Source organism: Anas acuta, chromosome 9 (genome assembly GCF_963932015.1).
Source record: "Anas acuta chromosome 9, bAnaAcu1.1, whole genome shotgun sequence".
In the NCBI taxonomy this organism is placed as follows: Eukaryota; Metazoa; Chordata; class Aves; order Anseriformes; family Anatidae; genus Anas; species Anas acuta.
Window position 1 is genome coordinate 8,200,057 of NC_088987.1, and position 24,159 is coordinate 8,224,215.

Genomic DNA, 24,159 nt, shown 5'->3' on the forward strand with positions numbered 1-24,159 from the left:
ACTGATATTTACATCTCAGAATTTGACTCTGCAAGACTCTTTTTGTGATGTTTCTTGTCCTTTGCTTTGTATTTCTCCTGTTTTGTCACTTTAGATTAGTTGTCTTTCACGATTTGCTGGCCAACCACCCCTTCTAAAAATCCCGATTCCCTTTTGCTAAATATTCTGCAGTAAACTTTCTAATCAGTGATGTAGCAGATGCAAGCAATCAGCAAACAATGCAAGGACTCAATTTTCTATAGGGAATTTTAGCTCCCATTAAAAAATATTTTTGCTTTAATACTTGTTTCATGGTTCCTGTTAAGTTCTGCAGAATGACTTTTTAAGACACAATGAAAAACTTTTCACCCTCCAACTGATCCCAAGGAGACAGTTAACATGTAACAGATAAAAATAAATAATAGCAATAATTGAAGCATCAGTGGCAGTGGATTTAGAGTATACTGTGTTATTTATCAGTATGCATAAAAAAATAGATCTCCTTGCTGTCATAGTAGCCTGACAAGGGTCAGCAATACACTCTTCAAGATGGAATACAATAAAACCCATAGTGGGAATGTTTGGGCTCTTCCAAGAATTAATATATGAATAAATCATGTTTATATGTCCATAAGTAACATGTCTGATGTAGATGTGACCTGATTTTATTTTTGCTTTCAAATCCATATTGTTCTTAGATATCTTAGCCATAAGGAAAAACCCAAGCTGGAACAGCAGAGAGATGTGGAATACAGCAGAGAGTTGTGGATCTTAAAGCTACTAAGATATGGTGAATTTGTGAACAAACTCTTGTATGTAAAAAGGAAAATCAGGACAACCCTCCCCCAACCCTTCTAGTATTGTCACCTTGAAACTGAGAGGCAGTGAGAACACTCTCCCTCTCCTTTCTTTATAGAACTTGATAAGTTATGCATTTAGGCACGTTCTTTTAAGGTGTGCTGCCTTTTAGTTGAACATCTCCCTGTCCTTGTCTTGCAGAAGAAACTGTATGAACCACTCATTTTAATTCTTTACAGGTTGTAATTTCTTAGATTGTTTGCTTTTTCTCTAATCTAAAGAGCAATCATCTCAAGATGGCAAAGTAAGAAAAGTAATTGTGAACACTGTAGCACATAAGTAGTGCATAAGAAGGAGCTGAAGGCATCCTTTATTACTGTTAGTCTGATTTGCCTCTTTAATCTCTAGTGCCCTTCTCTTGCTTGGGAAGGCAATAGTTTAGCCTTGTTCCCAGATATATGCGATTATAGATGCATGTATTTGCTGTATGCTTTTTTGTATTCAGAATTCTGGCATTAGATATTGAGATCTTCTAGGTAGATCTACCTATATATCTAGGTAGATCTTCTATTACTGTCCAAGGAATGATCTAAATTTCCAATAATTACTATATATCTGCTAAGTGTTTTTGGCTAACAGCTTTGGTATTGTCTGCATTTTTGTTCGCAGCCCTTAGTCAGAGAATCCTATAGTCGATATTTGGAATGATTTTGTGTTTGAGGGTGTTTTTCCCTCTGTCCCAGCTGGAATATGAGTGTCCTTGCTGCCACCCAACTGTGACAGTTATGGGTGTCTTTTTAAAGACTGCTGGGGATGGATCTCCTTTGGGATATAGCACAGCATCTCTAGCAAATGTGGTCTCAGGTGCATGTTGACCTGCTTTGCTGAGTAATAGTGGTTAAAGAGATACATGGCAAGTTAGTGGAGGCCTGGCTCACTGTGGCAGAAAGGATGCAACAAAGTTCCTTGTCCTTTGCCCTGAGCTGTTTCCATCCACTTGCAAGAACAGCAGAGCAATACAATGAACAGTTCACCTGCTTTAATGCATCTCAGAGTACTTAGTTGTCACTGCTGAGTTAGCAAAAAAGGCTTTGCCTTTTTGTGCAAAGCCTGTCCCCAGTTTTTGGAAAGCAAAGAGTAGCATTGAGTATGTGAGTGGATCATGGGAAGCTTCCTTTAAAAAAACAAACAAACAAAAAAACACATTTAATCTCATCACTTTCTGTTGAAATTATACTGTTCTGTTTGTGTTTAAATAGCAGGAAATTATCTCTTTGTAAACTATGTCTGGGAGTCAAAATCTGTTCATGTGGCTGCTGGCTCCACAGCCCCTACGTTAGTTGGTTCTAGAGGAGGCAGCATGGAATGGGGAGATTATCAGGCAAATATGTCTAGGGAGGGAAGGAGCTGTGTGCTGCCAAGTGTCAGCTTTCTATGTGCAGGAAAATCAGTCAGCAATGAGTACTAAGACTTGAGGGCTGTATGATGTTATAGCCCAAACTACATTTACTAAAGCTGTGGAACAGGTTTGTTGTACCAACAAGGTTGTATTCCAAGCCAGGCAGGTGGTAGCTATGGCCAACCTGGTGTGTACACGATGCTCTGACCAGATCAGAGTTGGGGCTGGTTTTGGATTTGGTTCTGAGCTAGGAGGCAGCAATATGGTATCTCATGAAGTTCAGCCTCCTCCTTTTCTTCAGTTTAAAAAGCATGGCCGACCTTACATGGCATCTTACATGATGTATTACAAGGAAGAATCTAAATGGCATTTTTAGTACCTTTGGCTAGAACTGGGGAAAGATCCTTCTGCAACTAAATCTGGCCCACTAGCACAACAGAAAGATCTGAGGTTATATTTCAATGGGAAATCCTATCTCTTCTGGTAGATTGCCTAATCCTCTTTATAAATTCCACCTACCCAACAGCACACAGTTGTACACTACCCAGGCCTTGACACCTGAGGACAGTGGGCAAAGAACTTATTAAATAATGAGAAACTTTGGAGCCAGTTTTGGTTCCCTCCAGAATGAGGTTCTAGAATATCTGATAGTTATAAAGAAAATTGTGGTATTTTAGGGCAGCTCAAAGTCTGTTAACATGAAAAAATCATAGCCCAAGTCGTTAATCAGATTTGAAACGATTGGCTAAGTAAGATTATTGTTGTATCCATGAGCAACTCTGCAGGTATACCTGAACCCTGTGAAGCTAAGGCTGTGGGAGCAGGAAGGGAAAGTTAAACACCAAACAGCAGCCAGGTGCTGTTGTTAGCAAATGTTTTGCCAATAACTAGATCACCCTGTGGTGGGAAGAGTGGAGCCAGATGGTGTGGGAGAGTTCACAAAGTTTAAAAACAACAGTAAAAAAAGAGGCAATGAAGTTTTACAATAAATTTCACTTTCCGTGTCTCTCAACTACACGATTTCCCCCCCCACCCCGCCCCCCTCATTCTATGTTATCTTTTGGCAATGTTGACGGCTTTCTCTTGTTCTTTTGGAAGTATTTTCAACACTGCACAGCTGTTTATTTAATATGTCTCTAGTGCCTCGGCAGATAATAGCAAGTCAGAATGAATATTTACCTTATTTCTGAAGTACTATCCATTCAGCACTTCTAGCACTCCATTTGACTGTTTCAAGTGACCAGTGTATCACTTTAATTTTTCTTTGCTTTGGGCATTCAGTCACTCTAGAACAAGAATATCGCTCATGTTCTTTCTCCCATTACCTTTTTGTTTTCCTCAATTTGTAAATATCTTCATTACCTCTTTTCCCTGGCAGACCTCCAAATTTTTATTTGTCAGGTTTGAGTGACCTCATAGAAAATCGCAGTTCCCCTTGCCCTCCTGAGAGGGTTGCAGAGTGCTCGGGAAAGTACCACAGAGCGTTGTTATGGTGTTCCCAGTCCTGCTACCAGCAATACCAATTAGCTGAAAAGTGGACAGGAAAGTCTATTAACATAAAGAGAAAGAAGCCCCAAATACTGCTCCCCTGCTGTGAGAAAGCTAAGCTGTGTTTTTTCCATTGCTCATCATGGTGTTGGTTTGGGGGTGTATTCCCAAAACTCCCGTGCACTGCTTTTGCTAAAATCATAAATCTGTAATAAACTTCTCGTGAACACCAAGTGCTTCTGAAAACCCTATCCTCATCAGATGCCCATGGAGGAGGGGTTCTCTGCTTGTTTTGTACTTGTGCAAACTACTAAATCGCAGTGGAGAGGTGAAGAAATATTTTTCTTATTTTTCAGAAATAAAAACGTTATCTGAAGCTGAAGCTAGGGCATTTGTTTAACATCAGCCTTTTTTACTGCTGTATGCTGTAACTTTAACTTTATGCTTCATATCAAATCTGAATCGTAATTGTAGGAATCTATTCTGGTCCTAACAAGATAGTTTTATATTGTATCTAAGCATCCCTTCATTTGAACCAGATTAAGAATTCACTGTATCTTGGAGAATAGGCAGTCAGAGAAATATTCTTCAGATGGCAAGGGTTATTTTTGTACTTAGCTTTGATAGCACACATTACATCAGCCAGAGCTCTTCTGTAAAGGTCTGCCAACTCCTAAATTTTCAATAATCCTGCTTCCTTCTCTTAAAATTGAAAAGGTAGTGACTCCCCTGGGAATGCGTGTCATTTCAGCATTCCCGTTGACTGTGTATTCTGAAATGCTGCAGTCTGTTTGCTTAGTAATCCCCTTGTCTGTGTAAGTTGTTAGGGGTAACCAAAGGCAGCTGATTACTTAATTGTATAAGGCAGGAAATCAGGTTCTTTCATTAGTTCCCATAATGTTCTTGAGAGCAACCAGTATTCTGCCTGACTGAGTTTTCGATCCTTTAATTCAAAAGATATACTTTCCCTTGGCATACTCAGTGACCCCTTATCCTGATACACTATTTACTGAACAAGTAGAACATTTTAGGTTTAAAAAAAGAACTGAGACTTTCTAAATAAAATAACATATTTTATGAAACAACACATCTTGCAACCAGAAGAGAAATAGTTGCATGTAAGGTCTTCACATTACTCTTTGCGCTTCTGTAAGATAATTGCTTTTTTTTTTTTTGTGTGTGTGTGTGTGTTGCTTGAACTGATGGGCACAAATAGGGAAAAAAAAAAAAAAGATTCCTATCAACTTGTCACAGCTTTAGAGACCTGCTTTTGTTTAGTGTCTTCAGTTTAGGAAGCCCTTTTCCATACTGATGATTGTTTTTCTTTTGCTGAATTTAATACAGAGCTTTGGGCCAAATTTCACTTCTTTTTGCCCGCTGGCAAATAGTTGTCAGGGATGGAGGCAAAGTTCCTGGCCTGACACGTGATTAGGGGTATGTGCAAAATCCTGGGCAGTGTTGGTGTGGGGGCTGTGGTTCAGGTACATTTCCCCCACTCCCAAATACAGTGAGTTGGAGCATGGAGTTAGCATAGGATCTCTGGGCTGATGCTGCATGTCAGTGTGACCCTTGTGACTATGAGTAGCAGGGGAAGAAAGGTACAACTGCAGCCTGGTCTCTAGCATTATCTGTTGGTTATGTCATTAAGAAAGAAAATATTTTTAGCTGCCTTCCACCCTCCAACATCTCTATGTTGTAACTTGTAAAATCATGGCACTTGCTTTTTAGAAAATGCTTATAAATGTCTCTATTGCTTCTCCTCTTTTATACCCCAGAAGATCAGTATTTGTTGTGTTGGCCCTGTTTCATGCCATGGGAGTTGAATGGAACTTTGTAGAATTTGGGGTGCTCGTGCATCTGTCATGAGTCCCAGCTGAAACTTCTCTTTTGAAGCATTTTGCTGTGTAAGGTAGAAAAGTTTTCTGTCTGTGTACTACTTGCTTATATATGCAATAGTATTTTTTTTTTAAATGAAAGGATGATAACAATGAATGAGTATACATGTCTTTGAGCAAACTTCTCCAAGAAATTAGGAGACATCTCCTCTTCAAGAGTGAAGTAACTTTGTAAGACAACCATCAAGAAATAGCAGGGACGAAAACCTAGAGTGGTTAGAATGATTTGGTGTCCAAGCCTGGCTTTCCAAATTCCTATAAATGCCAGCTGAGGTTAGAATGACCTTTGGGAATGAGTGAGCTGCTCTTCAAGCTCATTTTTGTTGTTCTTGGCAACTACAGCGCACTGTTATGGAAGGTGGCAGAGCCTGGGGAAATGTCATCATCCATGCAGGATGATGGGGCCTGGCCCTGGGGATGGAGCAGCAGCTCCCCTCTTAACCTCAAGAGCTGTCATGTTCTCACATGCAATGATGATTTTGTAGACTTTAAATTACAAGTTAGTAACTGTGGAATAGAAGTTTTTTTTTTTTTTGCTTTGAATGGGAAGAATGGCACAATCCTCTTTGCATAATTAGCTTTCCCAAAATTTTCTATGATCTTTCCTATTCCTTGTTGCAACTTATTTGTTCAGTAAAATTGCATGTCCAATGTCTGTTGTCAGAGGGGAAGAAAAGTAGCAGTTGCCCTCTGCAACCATTTCATGGATGTAACTGTTTGCTGTCTCCGGAGGAAAGCAGCAGGTAGCAGTAAGGAGATAGTTTTGTTGCATCTTTCTTGTCTGCAATCTTTGCATCAGTCTGCTCTTAGAATCACTCTTGGCTTTCCTGCTTGAAGGGCGTGAAGGAATGAATGATTGGTTCAAGTAGAAAAGCAAGGGGGCTATTTTCTCAGCTATTGACACAACTGTGGATAATTTCAAGACTAGGTTCATCCTCAGAAGTTCAAGGAACTTCAGACCTCTTCTGCCCCAGTTTCTTTCCATCTCTTATCTGTTACCTGGAGGCAAAGCTGGGGCCTGTCCAAACTAGACTTGAGTACCCTGCATGCCTGCAGTGATGCTTGACATGACCTAAGACATCTTAGGCACAGCTTCAGGATGGAGTGATATTTTCTTCTACTTGCCACAGATCACTTGAGTTACCTGTTTGTATCACTGAAGGGAAGCATAGCATTCAGAATCTTGTAGACACCAAAAGCATAACCTCTCAACATCTTAATTTTTTCATTGTTCTGAGTAGGAGAAAATATCTTAGAAGGGATATTTTTGAATGTTTTAGACAGTTGGACTGCAATGTTAAAACCACGCTAGTGGGAGAGTTGTATTGGGTTATTTGAGATAAAGTTGAGTATAGCTTGTGAAGAGGAGTCTTAATCACTGAGCAAAGGTGTTCACCTTGCCTTAGACTGATCTGGAAACAATCATGTCTGTATGCTGCTGTGTGTCTTGGTGGATATGGAAAAGGTGAAATGAACTGTGAAAATGTTTGCGAAACATGCATGATTTCAGTGGACTGTGGTGGTACTGCCCTTCTATTGAGTTTAGTTACTTTCCCTGGATTTGTAAGAGGACACCTTTGCTGGTCACTGGCCCATATTGACATAACACAGAAGACAGATCTATAACTAGCTGTTTACTTTGGATCTGATTTAATGCTCATGGCAGTTGCTGAAAAATCATCAGGTGATTTAAATGCCCTTTATATAAATAGATGAGCTATTTTTTTCTTAAGGAAAATGTAAGGCTGCCTAAATGAGTAGAGACCGCAAAAGAATGTGAACACATTTTGAGTCTAATTTCAAACAAATATGTGACTCAACTTAAATTAATTGGAGGTTTCTGCTTCTAACTATAACATTTCTTATCTTGTAAAGCATTAAGGCAGCATAACATACACAAGACAAATATTAAACAAAGGTATTATGGATGGGAAATTCCTAATCTAGCTCACTATGTTGGTACAGTGGAAGTTTCTTAATCCAATATCTGATGAAGGAACAAGGAGAGAATTAATTTACTGCACACTAATTACTGAGGAGTATGCACTGTATATACAGTGAAAGGCGCTGAAATGAATACTTGATAAACAATATCTGGCAAATTAAAAATCTGAAATGTTAAATGAAATGCAAATTAAAAATCTGGACCGTTAAATTAATTGAATGCCAAAAAAAAAAAACACTCTGACATTAACTATCATCAAGGGTTGAAGTTATATCAGCAAAAGCAAAGCTATTCAGAGTTATATCCTGCTTCTCTCTGTAATTTACTTGTTATGAATGGGTGGGAACTAGAGGAGCCCCAAAGATACAAATGGATTTACATAAACCAGGAGCCATCCTCTCTGTGCTAAATATGGCCCTAAGAAATAAAAGGGATGGTTAGTACCTAAAAGAAGGCCCGCTCAAATGAGTGGGTCCCTTGAGTATAGGCAAAGTGCAAGACCTGTGTTGTGGAGTCTGTACCATCTTCAAATGAGCTAATTTTGTTGCAAGTTTTAATCTAGAAGGAGACTTGATTTTTCTCTTTTGTTGTGTTTTCTTATATCTATTTTTCCTTGATATTTTTTAGTTGGAATGGCAACAGGAAATCACTATACTATGGGGATGTCAGATGTTTCTAAAAATGAATTTATAGAGTTTGTTAAGGTTTAATATATGCTCACACAAGCATATTATATGACACTTTTCCAAAAATATCCCCTTTAAGGATTTAATGTTACAAATATGTATGTAACTTCCTACTGCAATAGAAACACACAAATATATTTCAAAAATCATGCTGCTTGTATCATTTCAGTCAATGAGAGACCGACAAGATGAGGGAAAAATCTAGTATTTATGTTAAAATTCTAGAATGTGCCACGGGAGTAAGCTGTGCATTATCAAAGGGCTTTTATTTAACCATTAGGTGTTTTTTTCACTCATCTTCCTCAATTTTTCATGTTAGTTTGATTATTTGTACAGGGTATAACACTGTATAAAGCACTGAAAGTGAGACTTGTTTTATATGAGAGCTGTTTCTGCACAGCCTCCAGGCTGGGCGAGGGAACCTTGCAGAAGGCACATCGGAGCCCAGCCTTAAAATTAAACCCTTCCAAACATGCACATACACACATATATAAACACAATTTAGCCCTTAGTGTAAGGTGAATAAGAACACTCCCAATTTTAAGCATGCATATATGGTAATAAAAGCCATGTGTTGAGCCGGAGCTTGCTCTGATAATTCATGTTCTCTTCTGGGGGTAAGAGTCAGATTTAACAGCTCAGAGTCAAATTGATTAGGCCACAGTTAGTGTGAGGCTCTTGTAGGTGCTTGCAGGTATCTGGTTGCAAAGAGATATTACATTGCTTGGTGTTAAGACTACAGCAGACTTGAGTGTATATCCGGAGAAGTGCGCAGCATGTGTTCTGCATCTTTACACCAGTTTCTTCAAGTGCTGGGTGTTTTTCCAACTGAAGAGCCTGCTAGTGATGAGGGGGATTGATTTCACTGTTTGAAGATGAAGCCCTCAGAATGGTGTTTTTCATTGATTAAATGAGGGCATTTTTCAGAGGGAAGTGATTGCAGTAAATTCCAGGTTAAACTGATATTAGGATTTGAATTACAGGCAAGTTTTGTAATGACTAAGCTTTAGGTATAAGCTGCAGGTCCTATTTTAACATGATATCGATCTGGGGGGAGTTCTGCTACTGAAGAAGGAAGATCTATATATTACCCCTGTAAAATAATGTCATAACCTAGTTGCAGTGTACAGTTATTTAAAGACTGGGAAGTATGCAATGCAATTAGTTTAACATTTAACTAATCTGAACTATAGCCTAGTGCTATATTTCTATTAATCTTGGTTTGTTCCAATGTGTTTTAATAGGTTTAGACATACGGTAGCAGATCTATCGCAATTAAAATGAAAAGTTCTTATGTACTAGTAGCGTTTCCCTGGAGGTCTAGTCAATCTCCCAGAGCAATGAAGATATAATTATACTGATGTAAATCACAGCACCATAACTAGGAGGGATTGGCCTTTCCCCTCCTTTAATTCATTGAAAGATTTTATCTTTGACAGGTACTGTCAAACAGGGTGATGGGCTGGGAGGCAGGATGTTTTTTCTGGTAACTAATTTGCTTGGGGAGAAAATGATTTTTTTTTTTTCCTGATGGTTTCTATACTGAGATGATTCTCAAGCCCTGCTTCTCCCATTCCAGGATAGCAACAATTCCTGTAGACTTCCTAATGAAGCATGGTTGAGATCAGACTTTTCTGTTCTGTGCTGTGCTCAACCAGGGAATGGAAAGATGTGTCTGAAGGTAGCTCAAGGTTACCTCTTGGGTTTTAGAGTAGTTAGCTCTGCAAAGAGTCTATGCAGCTCCTGCTGTAAATAAGTAAATAAAAAATAAAAATAAAAAATGTATATATATGTGCCCTGGGACTGATTTATGTCTTCCTCAGCTGTGATAGTTCCAGGCACCCATTCTTTGCCATGAGAATGGCAGAGTGCAACATGCTCAAACAACAACTTTTTCTCCCTTGGTAGGCTTCCAGATGTACTTCCTACCTGTCAGAAGCAGCAAAAGGCTACTTTGCCAGCTTAGTGCTGCCTGAAAAAATCCATCAACTTAAGATGTTTTCTGCTGGTTTGCTTCTACTTTGCTGCTACCTGACTTCTATAAATGAGCCACAATAGAGGGAGACTCCTACCTGTTGGTTTGTTTTTCTTGGCCACCACATGTGACTTGTTCCACTGAGCTGTCAGCCTCCTAGAAAAGGACTGAAGTCTAAAAAACAGTCATCTTAAAGTGAAATAACAAATTAATTGCTGCCAGCTCATACATTCTGTGCTGTTTATTCATATTCATTATAGAATATCACTTTTCAATATATATTCATATACGTAGTTGTATATACATACTTATTGAAAAACAAAACCAACATCAGAAAGCGGTGATAGAACACATTCCTTCAATAATAGGCAATAACTGAACTTAGCAAGACTCCTTCTGTTACACTCCTGGACTGGAACAGCACTTATTTTCCCTCTGGTCTCTTATTCAGTAAACACCTCAAGTCACTTTCTTTCCTTCTGTAACATCTTCTCCTTGAATGTACACATGTGTTTTGTGCCCTGTTAAAGCCCACAAACAAAATATTAAATTAAGGCTAACCAGAAGATCCACTCCTTATTTTATTGCATAGCTGGGGCATGATGGCTGAGAGGGGAGGAGATGGTTGCTGCAGGGACATCTGAGCAGCTGCATGTTTCAAGCACTTCCAGCAGTCTAGTTGCAAGGTAAGGTGATTTCACAGAAATGGGTTAATGGTATCAAAACTCCGAAAGGAGACCAGAGAGGCTGTTCAACATGTTTCTTCGTTCCAAATAACTGATAGTTTTTAATGTGTTCCTCATCAGATAGGTGACCAGAAGGTACTGTAGTGGGACATTGAGGCAAATGTGATAAAACGTAACTTGAATTTGTTATTTAACACCCAATCTCCCAAGCCTTTTTTTTTTTTTTTAAATCTAAAACTTTGAGATCCTCTTTCTTAAATAACTGTTGGATGAACTGACTCATAGCCTATGTAAACATGCATTGCAAGGCAAAGTGATGTTGGAAATACAAAGAGCTTGTTTGATTTGCAATCCAATCTTAGTCTGTCTAGGTCATAATTTCATACATATCACTGGAAATCATGACTCCTTGTTCCTCATGCCCAGCATGTTCTTGGAAAGTTGAGCCATACCCAGTGCCAGCTATCCTGAAGGAAAGCTAGGAATAGGGGTCTGTGATGACATTTACCGGTGATGGCGATCTGGTTTAGGACTAAGAAGTGAAGGAAGGTTACCATTATACTACTGGGAAAATATATATTTCTTTCCTTCCTCTCACTTTTTTTTTTTTTCCCCAATGAAAATAGGGCTTTGAAACATGGTGGAAGACACAAGCTGCCTACACCTAGGGTGACTCCCTGCTGACCTATGGGGGCTCCTTTCAGGAGCAGAGGTGGCTGCTGTGGCATGTCTGCTTCTGGGAGGGAACTTCAGTGCCGTGTCCAATGCCTTTCCCAACTGCTGAAATTCACTGAGGGGAAAATACAAAAATAAATGTCTTGGTTTTATTTTCCATTGAACTGAAGTTTCTTTAGAATTGACTGCTCCACATACTACTCACCTTGCTGGCAAAAGCATCGGTGATCAATGAGGACAAAGTGATTCTGACTGTCAGCTTGTCACATACATCCAGAGCAAACGAACACATCAGAAGCTGATTTTGTGCAAGGCCTGCTTTTGATTTGTGCATTTTTCTGGCAGACTTGGGCTATGCCCTATTACTTTCTTACAATAAAAGGGAACGTTTCTTCTACTGGAGCTTGCAGCATGCAGCTGCAATAATCATAGGGGAGCCCCAGGTGGTCTGATTTATGGTGTTTAATGTGAACCCCTGAGGTTTTGTAGGGAGAGATTATATAAGGTATAAAACATTTTTGTAGAATTGTTTTGCAACACTTCAGTTCAAACTTTGCAATGGGCCTGCTTCATTTATCTTGTTGCCCCAAGATAGCTTATCTCAATGCGTGTTTATTAAAGAGCTCCTAAATCCTGTTAAAGTTGCTTCTGAAAATATTCTGACTGATGGCAGTGTTGATGAGGGTGAGTCATTGCTGAGAACACAGTGCTCATCAGGATGGTTTTTCAGCTGATGGGGTTTGGCAGAGTGCCATGGAAGTTCATGGTGCTTTTCTGTGGATTGATACTGGGTGAGGACTGAGATTCCAGGCAAGCATTGACTGACCAAAGCTCTGTGGATTTGTACTGGCCAAGAGCATGCAGTTCATAAAAGCAAGCTCTGAAATTGAATCAGTCAAATACTTTTACCCAGGGAATGATATTTATTGCTGTTAGCAACGTGTTAGCATGCTTCTGTGAGGATGTATCTGTGAAGCAGGCTAGGAGCAAGAAGCTGTTTGTTTAGTTTCGCTGCAGTTGTTAAGGTACCAGTTACAGGTTTCATTGCTGTCCTTCTCAAGAACAAGTTGGAGCAAGCTTGGCTAGTGTTACCCCTCCTCGCACTGGGAGTCCGTGGCGGGAGCGGTAGAGGAGGTGTGCTGGCTGCACCCCTCCAACTGGCACCAGAGGCAGGGAGTGACTGGCTTAGCAAGCTCAAGGGATGTGCCTGAGGCTTTGGCTGAGCCTCTTCAAACAATAGTTTGTCCAGGCAAGGAGGCTGATTTCCACCCTGGTACAGCCCATGACTCAGAGTCCATGCTGGAGCCCTTCTCTGTGCTCTCAGGGAGCAGGGTTGCAAAATACCATGACAGGTCCAGATCTCATCCTCCCTCAGCAGCCAGAGGGGCTTACACTCAAGGTTTAAATCTAGATTCCTCTGTAACTAGAAATGGCGTGTGTATATAGTATTACTAGCCAAGATAGTCCTGAAGATGGCATTTTTGTCCTCAAGTGTTTAGCGAAATAAGTAAGGTTGCAGCTGGGGAGAGGGAAGGTACTTGCTATAAGCTGATGCTTGCTTGATGAGGAAGTGAAGGAATGAAATCAGGGTATAGGCTTTGCATGGGTACAACGATTAAACTTGTACTGGATCAAGGTAGGGGTTTGGTTTTTCTTAACCCTGTCTCTTCCTGTGCCACCTACAAATGAACAAATTTCCCAATTTTTTTGGCAGAGTAGATGTTTGTTATAGCACTTGGTTTCAGCTAATGACAAGGAGACACAATCTGTAATCTTACCTATTAACTGCCCTGTTCATTTACTACACCCTTTCATTTACTACATTAAAGCAGTAGTAAAAAGCATTCCAAGAGACACAATGGGGCAGCATAGCAGCCCCAACAGAGTTTAAGGCTGAGTATTATATTACCAAATTATGTTTTGGGGGGTGGTGGTGGTGGTTAGGGGGGAAAAAGGATGATGATGTGCCTGTTTACAGGAAGGTTGGGCAAAAGGTCAGGGAAAGTGCATAATTATTATCGGCTCTGCTGAGGCCACACCTGTGTGAAATGTTTAATGCTGACACAAGAAAGAACTTGAAGTGTTTGAAATGTACAAGCAGCGAAGATAACCAGAGAACTTCAACTGAAATTTAAACTGCATTAAAAAGCCTGATGCAGGATGGAGAGACCAAAAGCAGCCCACAGAGATCTAAAAATGTAGTCAAGGCCACCCTCATCTAACTGAAGACATGAAGTGCACGGAGCTTACAGAGATTGGCATGAAAATGGTCCATGAGGAGTAGCCTTGGCAGATAAAGGAAGAGGGCTTGGTTTTAGTTTGAAGTGAACATGTTCTGTAAGCAAGACAGGCTACTGCCATGGTTTTACTGCTGGATTTGGAACCTGTAAACTGGAAGACTGATGGGCTTCTGTACTTGCACACTTACTCTACAGGAGGCAGAAGCCGTTTTCTGAATTGCTACAATTCTGCTTAGCTTTGCTAGCATCAGTCGGTTTGTGACTGTTTATACTAGTTCAAACTTACTGCCGGTTGCAACTTGCTCACCACTGCTGACTGGAGTAGAACCCAAATCTGGCTCCTGTACTTATGCTTTATCATAACAACCTTCGTCGTCTCCTCCTTTGAAAGTCTTGCACTGGGGATATTGAACCCTAAAGGAGAAGTGACTCTCAGCAGACGTAATTTTGTATGAGTAATTCACTTTTAAAGCTTGGATATATTCCATCTTCCTTGTGACTAATGGTACCCGAACAGAACATAATTGTATAATCATTTTCCAATTGCTTAATAACTCATTTTCCTTGTTTGTAAGATGCTGTTTTTAGCTTTTCAGAGAGATGCGAGGACCTGCATGCCATAATGAGTGACAGACAATTGTTTATTTCTCAGCAATAATGCCATTAAAGAAAACCTCTTTATGTTTAGAGCCATGACAGCTGGCCAGATCCTGCCATTCTTACTCATCTCTCATCGCAGTGAAAGGCCTGCTGGCAGGCAATTAGCCCACAGTTTCACATCACGTTGTCTTTGGCAGCGACGCTCACTAGAGGAACTCTGACCCCACTGTTTCCGCCTCCCGATCCCCGCCTAAAAGCCAGCACATCCTGGCAGCCTGGGGCTGTGCTGTAGGGGAAGGTGCGGTGGCCCCCATGAATATTTTCTGTTGGTGAAGCTGATGGAGAGGATAGGAGAAACCAGCTGGGAGCTGAAACCTCTCAGGCTGGCTGTTGGAGGGGGTTGAGCTTCTTTCTTAAATGAGAACATGGAGAGGCTGGGCTGGGCTAAAGGAAAGATCCCACACGTGTAGCAGATAATGTTGCTTCTGACTGCTGGTTCAGCAGAGTGAAGTTATTTAGGAGCTTGGCAGAGGGAAAGGAGCAAAAGAGTGGATGTTTGTGGAAATCCACATGTGTCTCTGATCTGGCAGGAGAGCTGTGAAGGGTGCACGAAGACCAGAAATTTCCCTGGGGCTTTGATATTAATCTTACTGCCCTAGAAGGAGAGGGGACCAGTGCAGGAAAATAGCATAAGTTATCTATGATATCTATACTACCTATTTTTAATCAGAGCTGATGTCTCTGTGACTTCACTGTTGTATTATTAATAAGATGAATGAAGAATGTTCATGCTTTTAGGGGAAAAGATGCCTGAGCCTTCTATCTCGGTGGTGGTGTTTAGAGGTAGAAAGAGAAGCCTTTTGCATGGAGGCAATAAACATCTATTCCCTCCAAGAGGCAGCAGGCAAGCTGTGCCCAAGGTATCTTTCCAGGAACCGCAACCTCCTGAAAGAAATGGAAACTTGAAGTGCAGAGGTCCAGATGGAATTGGATTGAAATACCAAACCCAGTGAATGTCCACTTAGTTCTAGCAGGGTTGTGTGATCCTGGCTAGGATGAAGAAATTAATCTTATACTGCAATTACAGACATGAATACTAAAATCCCTGTTGCGTTTGGTGGTGCAGTACCAAATGCTAGTTTGGCTTACATGAATTGGTGTTCTAGTCTTGGACAGTTTGATCAGTGGAGCACTAGATTTCTAGAAGAATCACAAAGAGAATTTTCTACAGGGTCTTTTGAAATCTATTGAACATGACAACAAAACTCAGAGTTGGGTGATGCTCTTGGGAATTGTGTTTGAGAGGAGAAATTTATACATGTATTTGAATATTAAAAGCTCAGCTCTTGTGAAGAAATGCCACCAACTTCTTCAGAGTTGCACAAAAGGTACATTTAAAAGTAGAAAAATCTGTGGAGAATAGGGATTTGAATTGTACTGCATTTGTCACTGGATGCCTAGAGGTTGCTGTAGTTGATGTATTTGGTGGTACCACAAACCAGTGAGAGGACAATAGGACCAGTTGAAAAATCAATATTGAATCTTAACTACCTGAATAAGTATTTCTGTTCTGGCATTTGGACCCACCTGCAGGGATACCTGACTTGTCTCCTTCCCATTATCCAGATAGCTACCAAGATGAGGAAAGAACCAGTTTATCTGATGACCTGGGGAGAGTAGCTGCTAAATTAGTTGCTGTGAAATACCTATAGGTGAGTGTTTAATCTGGGACTTCTTTAGAGGAAGAATGTGTTTGGCTTTGTTACTTTTTTCCTGATGTGAAAATATTTGGATCATCTCTTTGGAACTTCTGTTATTGCATGCATGGAAGTTTCTGCAGACTGTTCTAGTAGAGGAGCATTGCATTGTTTTTGTTTCCTGCTGGTATGAATTTTTTAGATTTCTTTTTTTCTGATATTGCCAAAATCTGCTATAGCAAGTTATGGTATCTTACAACCCGGTCCATGTTGAAATGTAAACCCATTGCAACACAGCCCATCTGGCAAATACTGTCATAGCTTTTAAAAAGTTGTCCTCCTTTTCTGTTGGCGTTGAGAATTTTATTAAACAAGTATTTATTTTTCCAAATTCCCCATGGGCAAAAGCAGGTAGAAGGTAGATACAAGGTTATAATTAGACATAGGTATTTCACATTAATCTCTCTTAATTTTCTTTCATCCTACCTCCAGCGTGCATTCTCTCGTTCATAATTGCCACTGGATAATTTGAAGTCATTTGCTTACTCAGGGTTTTATGCCATACACTCATGGATTGTAGCAGATGAATCCTCTGCAAAAAATAAAATGAGAAGCTCATTCTTGCTGTATAGGTAGCTCCCTCTCTCCCCATCCCAAAGTTATTGAGCAAATTGTTGCTATTAATTTTAAAATTACTTGTTGCTCAGGGAAAAGTCAAGTGTTCAGAGGAATTTTGCAATAGATTCAAGACTGACTTTGCCTCTCCAGGAGAGCTGTTCCATGCTATGAGTTGGTTGCCTAAATGCCTGGTGTGTGGTTACTCCTAGGCTTTTGTGGGCATTTCATTGTTCCCAAGGAACTTAGTTGCAAAGGGAGAAAGGGTTGCTCAGCTATCTGATTCTTAGTCCATATAGGATTTTTAGACTTAGAGCACTGACTCCCATATGGATGCTGTACCTGACCTCAGTGATGAGTACAAGGTGGTTGCTTTTTAATCCCTCCCCCCCAGCCCCAATCAATGTTATGCTCTGCAAGAGTGAAATATTTAGGGCTTATTTGGAAATACTACTGCTGCTTCACCATGGGGCATGAGGGAGGGGAGTCCTCCCCAAATGGAAAACCTAAGAGAATGCAGAAAGAATGGAAAAAGCAAACAAACTTGCAAGGCTCCCTAGCATAGTAAATACGCTCTAGCTTCTGTTACCTAAATGTAGGGCTTGATCATGGTGAAATTTTAGTGGAGTTGTCCTAAAAGGAGAGAATTATTTTTCTAGTTCACTGTCTTCACCTCCGTTGAAGTGCACTTTCCTTTTTTATGGAGTTAAGTCACATAAATCCTTTGGTTCATTAGATATGGACCAACAAAAGGGGAAATATGCTTTCACCTAGCTGTTCACTGGGGAAAGGCCTACCCCAGTTTCCAAACAGGTTGAAGTCCTTGTGTAGTTCTCTTTCCTTTGTTTTTTTTTTGGCCACACAGCCCACTGAGTTGGGCAGAGAATCGTTGTAACTGTCAAACAAATGTGTTTACACAAAAGCAAGTCCTAGCAAGGCTTCTTATGCATCAAGACAGAATATTCCCACTGCCTTTCCTTGCAGTTCAGTCACCAATGGCTCAACCTCAGTTTCCCTTTCTTTTTGTTAGGGACCAACACATACAGGGTTTTTCTTATCCCTAAGAACTTAGGCCACAGCTAAAAATGCCTTTGTGACCTGCTTTCTTTTGGCTTTCAGTGAGAATTAAAACCATTACTACAGCAGGGGAATGGTCCTACATAGCACCATAGGCTGACTCAAACATTGCACCATGTATTTTCTGAAAGGCAAATGTCATCCCACTGGGTTAACCTGTCGGACACACGCTGATCTCTTACTTTGTATTCACTTCCTTTGGTCAAGAAGTATGCAAAACCTTGGTCTTCTACACTGGTAAATGTATTCTGCTATTCACATTTCTTCCAATCCATTTTATGCAGCCCTATTTTTTTGGTTGAAGTCTTTCATATGCCAAGTCATTTATCTTATAAAACAGCTACTTAGTTGCAACTTTGGTGTTAGGAATTTACAGTGTGATAGAGCTGGGGACAGGGTGGCTGAAAATCAAACATTATCAAGCAGAAGCACATGCCACTTCTTGTGTATTTCATCCTGCAGTTCTTTGAAGTTTAATCTTTTCAAAAGAAAAGCCTTTCAGCTACTTTGTGGCAACAACTCAGGCTTGTAACTTTTGACTGCACAGTGCTCCTAGTTCATAAACTGATCTCATCCTCTTCTGACAATTAATACTAAAGTGAATTTAAATTGGATCTGCTCCTGCCACTGCATCAGCCGTCTGGAACAGTCTCCTACCTTGGTCTCCCACACTAATGCTCTCTGTACCTTTTCAAACTGCTGCTAAAAATCCTGACCTCCTTTAGGGCTCTGGCAGCCAGCAAGCTATCTACCAGCTTCCCTTCACTTGTGGATTTGGTAACGCATCCACTTTGCAGAGCTGTAGAGGTCTGCAGAGGAGATGGGTGACGGAGCACTGGGCCCTGTGTGCAGGGATCAGGATATCAGCTTAGCAGTGCTGTAAGCCTTTGGAGCCACCCTTCATGTTCTGCCTCAGCTGCATTAAGATGCAGCCCCGAGCAGGGGCAGTGCAGCTCACACGTACTCCAGACAAAGCCTGGTGTGGCCTTGTCCTTCCTTCTCCTGCTCTCCTTCTTGTTTTCTCTGCAGAGCTGCGATCCCATCTTTCCATCCCTCTCCTGAGCAGTTTTGTGGACTGTGGGCATTCATAAACAGGCACGCATGTTCTTGTAGGTCGAATCTGGGGGTATAAAAGGAGGAACTCTCCTCGCATCCTTTGTTTTTCATGCAAGCAAGGAGCATTTACAGGCTGGCTCTCAAGTTGTCAGTTCATCTAAAAAGTACTACCTTAATTACTGGGTTAAGAGTGGAAATATTTTTAGACAAAAAAATAGTATAAATGTGGGCTGGTAAACAGCATATGTCACATTGTCTTGCGGTTTGTTCTGTGGTCAAAAGAATAATTATACTAATGTCTTTTTTCTTCTCCTTTAGGTCCATGTTATATAGTAATTCTCCTTGCATTGAATTGTTAGAGGGTTGTATTAATAGTAAGGTCTCTGAAATAGTTTGTGCACAGAGACTCATGGAGTCAAGACCAAGAGCTTATGATGTACATCCGTATTTCTAGTCGCAAGTTATACATGTCAGAGCATTCATTACGTATCCTATTTTCAAGAACTCAGCACTCGTACAGAATCACAGAATAGTTTGGGACCTTAAAGGCCATCTAGTTCATAGCTAGGGGCAAATTTTCAAACATTCTGCTGGTAAAGCCTGATGTATTGGGTAGCTGTAAAAACATGGTTGTTACCTATCCAATTGCATTTTGGAAATCCTGGTAACTTATTTTAGTTACCTTAACAGCATATTTGGTTAAACACCTACATTCATAAAGTCATCTTGCACTTTGTGAACTGATGTTTCCTGAGGACTTCTACATATTGATGGCATAATTTGTTTCCGTGGAAACCAACATAATTTTAAAGGAAAATAATAATAAAAAGGACATCAGGGAACATTAAAAAAAAAAAAATAAAAGGCCATAGCAGGTTAGAGCACAGGTCTATCAAGATGTGTGCCATGTATTCTACAGTGGCCAACAGAAGGTCCCTGGGGGAGGTACATTAGAAAGATGCAAGTGGATACTGAAACTACTCCAGAAATGCTTTCAGCTTTAGCAGTTCTGGATTCCAGAATTTCCTGAGCCCAAGGTGGCAGCCTCATGAGCAAAATGAACATTTTATTGCTACCTGGAAAACCTTGTACAGCACAATGACACGCCTTCATAATCAGGCTCTGGCAACAATGCAATTCTGCAGAGAATGTAGGGGCAATTTTACTGTGTTTAGTTGTTAATTCATCCTTCCTCAAGGAAAATGCCTGCTAGCTTAGCTTCCTTAAAGGTTTCAAGATTAACTGTCTAGAATTCATCACAGAGATGCTTTAGGGGAAGAACTGGGGTCACAGGGTTTCATTTAGAATGACAGTTGGGAAGAGAGCAATCCTCTGTATATTATTACACTCTTTTATCCTAAGAGGTAATCATTTGCTCAATTTTTTTTAATATCACATATCTAACATAACCTTGTTCACTTCACCTGCCCTTTGTCCCTGCCCCTGTCCATCTCTATCAGGACACTGCTTTTGAAACAGGTGGTTAAGTCAGTGTGCTGCTTGTCCTTTTTTAAGGAGGATTGCACACCTTCATGTATGTTGAAGCCAGGCTTCAAAAAAATGTGGTTTCCAATTGTGAAAGTGTGCAATTTTTTTCTATATATATGGAAGTGAGTATTGAAATTTCAGCACACTGTCAGTGCTGAAACTTAAGGGAGTGTTCTCCTTGCATGCTAAATTGCATCAGTGAAAAGCCTTCCTTCTTAGCGAGAAGGCAAGAGGTGCGCCCATGTGCTCACATGCAAGCTGCTTGATCCCAGCTGACAAGCATAGTCCTAATATCCCATAAACCCGATGAGTTGCTCATGGCTTGACCATACTCTGCTGCAGATCTTCAGATATCCAGAGCATGTACTGCGTGTTTGCCTACGCGGGCTAGTGAAGTAGTAGTTTGGGAAAATCCCTGATTTATTAAGCGTTAAACAGAAAGTCCACCTTTGCCGTTAATTGGAATCTAAATTCAGGTGTTAACCTCTGACTGAAAGTACGTGCTGAGTAATTGCAGGAAAGGGGCCAGCTTCAGGCACAGCAGTAATTACTGAATTAGTAGAAAAGTTCAAGAAGAGCTTCAAATTTCATATCATTGCTAAGGTTTCTCAGGAACAGCTAATCCTGAAGTGATTGGCTTCCTCACACCTGTATATGTTTTTGGAAACTCCACCTAAATTTTAAACAAATCTGTGTGAATAATTCCAGAACCAGATATCAACATTTCTTAAAATATTTTGGTCTTAAATGCAGAAAATCAACCAGCAGTGATGAAATCAGGGAGATGATCTTTTTTTGGTTGGGCAGTATTTTTTTTTTTTCTTGTTCTTGAACTTGGTGTTCTCTTGCCTGGTTTTAGTGGAATTACCAAATCACCGAAACAAATTTTACACATGTTCTCACAAATTTCAGATTTTAGGCCATTAACACTTACGATATTTTCTCTGGACAACAATTGAAGATTGAAAACTGTGTCTCTTTAACGTTAGGATCTCTTCTCCTGAGAACTCTTCTGCTCTCATCAGATGTTGTGACGCAGCAAAAAAAAGATAAAAGCAATATACCTCAAGTATTCAGTTACACTAATAAGAGCTTAGTAGTGTCTGGGATGAAACCTTGATAATGTTGAAGAACAGTGGCAGGACCCTTCTGGGTTTTATGGTCTGATAAAATTGTGTAATAAAAGGAGTATGGCCAGAGATGCCATTCGGAAACTGCAAAGTCTGTTCCACGAGTGGTCAGTATCATGGATGAATCTTGCAGTGACAATTTAACACAAATTCTTAAATATAGAAGCTTCCTATTAAACTTTCAATATGTACTGGACCATTATTTTTATAAATCTTTCCATTAATACTTCTTGACAACTTTTATTGGAGAGAAATCCATTTACAGCCGAACAGTTCGGTTCCTTGAAACAAACTGGTCATGTATTGTTATCAATTAACTAGAGCGAAAGCTACTCCCAGGTTCAGACAACTTTTCTTATTGAAAGTGGAGGTTATGATTGTTTCAGGGTACTTAAGGCCAGCTTGATAAAACAAATCCAGCCAGCAACTTGGAGAACTTATAAACTGTTTTGTCTAATTTATCATGTACCTAAATGACATGCTGTGTTGTTGGAAGGAAAAGTATCTGATAGACAAAATGAAAGAATTTGTGTATCAGGACAAATCCTTGGTCAATTGCTTCTTTGCTCCTTCCATTTGCTGCATTCAATATTTTTGACTAAGAAAAAAATAAGTACATCCCATATATGCTGAGTGTGATGGATAAATTGAAGGATGTACAAGAACAATATAGACATGAAATTCACCAGGGTTCTATTTCATAATAAAAATGGTATATTATAAATTTTTCCAATACTCTTTTCTATGTGCATTGATTCTCGGAGTGTGCTGCAATCAGGCAAAGCCACTGTGCGACTCATCAGAAAGTAATCTCACATTGTGAAATCATTCTCAGCCATTAACATCTCCATGAATTTGAATTGAACAGTTGAACAATTCACACTTGTCCTTTTTTATTGTATCCAACACAAAAATCTGAGTCCTGCAGGATATTTATTTTGCACATACCTGACACATTAATCAATGAGAGAAAGAGCTGTACACTGATTAAATGCTCTGCTCAAAATGAATGATCCAAACATTACTTTCAATTGTTTTGAATGGCTTTTATTAAGGTTTCAAGTGTAGCTGTTCAACTTACCCTGCAACCAGCATTTGCAACGGTGCTGATGGGAGATGATAGCTTTGTGAGGTTTATTCAGCGATGACTATATGTGGTATTTTTAACTGTCATTACATTTTACTTGTTCCATATACCATATTAGGCCTTGAAATGAAGTAATAGAACGGGATTAAGGAGAAAAAGAAATGGGGAGATGACAAGATAGTATTTATGTACAACGGCCAGGGGTGTCTTCCCAAGACTTCCAGAAAGAAAAGAGTTCTGGTACTTGCTGCATAGAATGGTGAAATTTAATGAAATCAAATCTTCCTGTTTTCTAGGAGCAGCGATGCCCTTGATCACCTTTTGTCCCTGTGTTGGGAGACCTGGCCGATTAGTCTCAGAACCATCACAGACAGTATTCAGATTGCTTTCTGCAGGGTCATGACCTGCTTCTTGCTGGTGTTGTCATCTGCATCATTCAGGGATGGCTGGACCATGGCTCCCAAAATGACTAACGCAGGGAGATGCTAATATTTGTGAAAGGTCGTTTACCTAAGTTGGGCTCTGAAACTACTTCTTTTCATAGATGCACCAGGGATCAGTCTACCTTGCACTGGTGAGGTCTACAGATATTTGTGGTGGGTGGTCTCTATGCAAGTTCCAGTTAGCTCTGATATGAAGTTTGACGTGATAGTTCTGTCCAACTGTGCTGAGTCTCACGACAATTCTAGACTTACTGATGGTTCATGTTTTTCTAGTTCTGTGTTAAAGCAGGAGGAGAAAAAAGAAGGCAGGGAGATGGAAAAGGGGGGAAATCCATAGGATAATTAAGGACAATAACTCTATGCCTGTTTATTTTATCCTGTCTTAAACCTTCCTGACATGTACTGATGTCTGTAATGTAAGTGCCCTAAAGGTGTGTGGGCCGTCATATTCTTTAGTGGTGTTTGCTTTAGGAACTTAGCTGTCTGAAAGCTTTAATATCTAAGAGGAGCTCCATGTTCTGGCAAGATGCAGCTTGCAGGCTTCAGGGAGGAAAAACAAGCCCAGCAATGCAGGCACTAGTCCCCTTTTAAGCTGCTGGAGGTAAAAGCATAGAAGTTCAGGCATTTAGATGTCCAGACTGAATGTAAGGAGATAAGTGATTGTATTTGTAATACCTCAGTGTGCTGGCTGATTCATTCAACCAATTAATAAACCCCTGCCCTGAGCATAAAGCAAAGCCTGTTTGGAAAGGTTAATGTCAGGCTCTCAGACAGCTCAGTTAAAGTTACCTTTTTGCACTCTGCAGGAGCTCCCTGAGAATTTTGTCATAAAGTCTGCTTAGTGGAGTGGAGCAAAATAATGCAATAATAACACTTAGTATCTTGTAAAAAGCTACTGGAGGATCTCCAAGTGTTTTGGACAAATACGTGAAGGCAGCTCAGCTTTCTCTATTGCCAGGTAGAGCAGCATTGTGTTCAGCAAGGTTTTTTTTTATTATTATTTTTTATTAAAAATAAAATAAACTATTTTGAACCTTGTAAAAGTGTTTCAATTTATTCATGGTCTCAAAAATAAAAATTCTCCCAAGACCACAGCTGGGAAAACAGCAGTTTAAAGGGGGGAGTCTGTTCAGAGTTGTGAAGGAGCTGAAGATAGAAGTGCAGGATTTAGATGTTGCTTCTCAAGCAGCTGAAGCTTAA

General features: G+C 40.1%; 1 long non-coding RNA gene across 12 annotated transcripts in view; it reads left to right on the forward strand.

The window, feature by feature from the left end:
* Positions 1-24,159, forward strand: part of LOC137861164 (uncharacterized) — a 324,908-nt gene that overhangs the window by 22,426 nt on the left and 278,323 nt on the right. For 10 of the 12 annotated variants that reach the window (XR_011099430.1, XR_011099429.1, XR_011099428.1 and 7 more), the window contains one exon: positions 15,993-16,078. The exons of the other annotated variants lie outside the window; for them this stretch is intronic. This is a non-coding gene — a long non-coding RNA (uncharacterized lncRNA). The remainder of the gene's footprint in view (positions 1-15,992; positions 16,079-24,159) is intronic. 12 annotated transcript variants of the gene reach the window in all.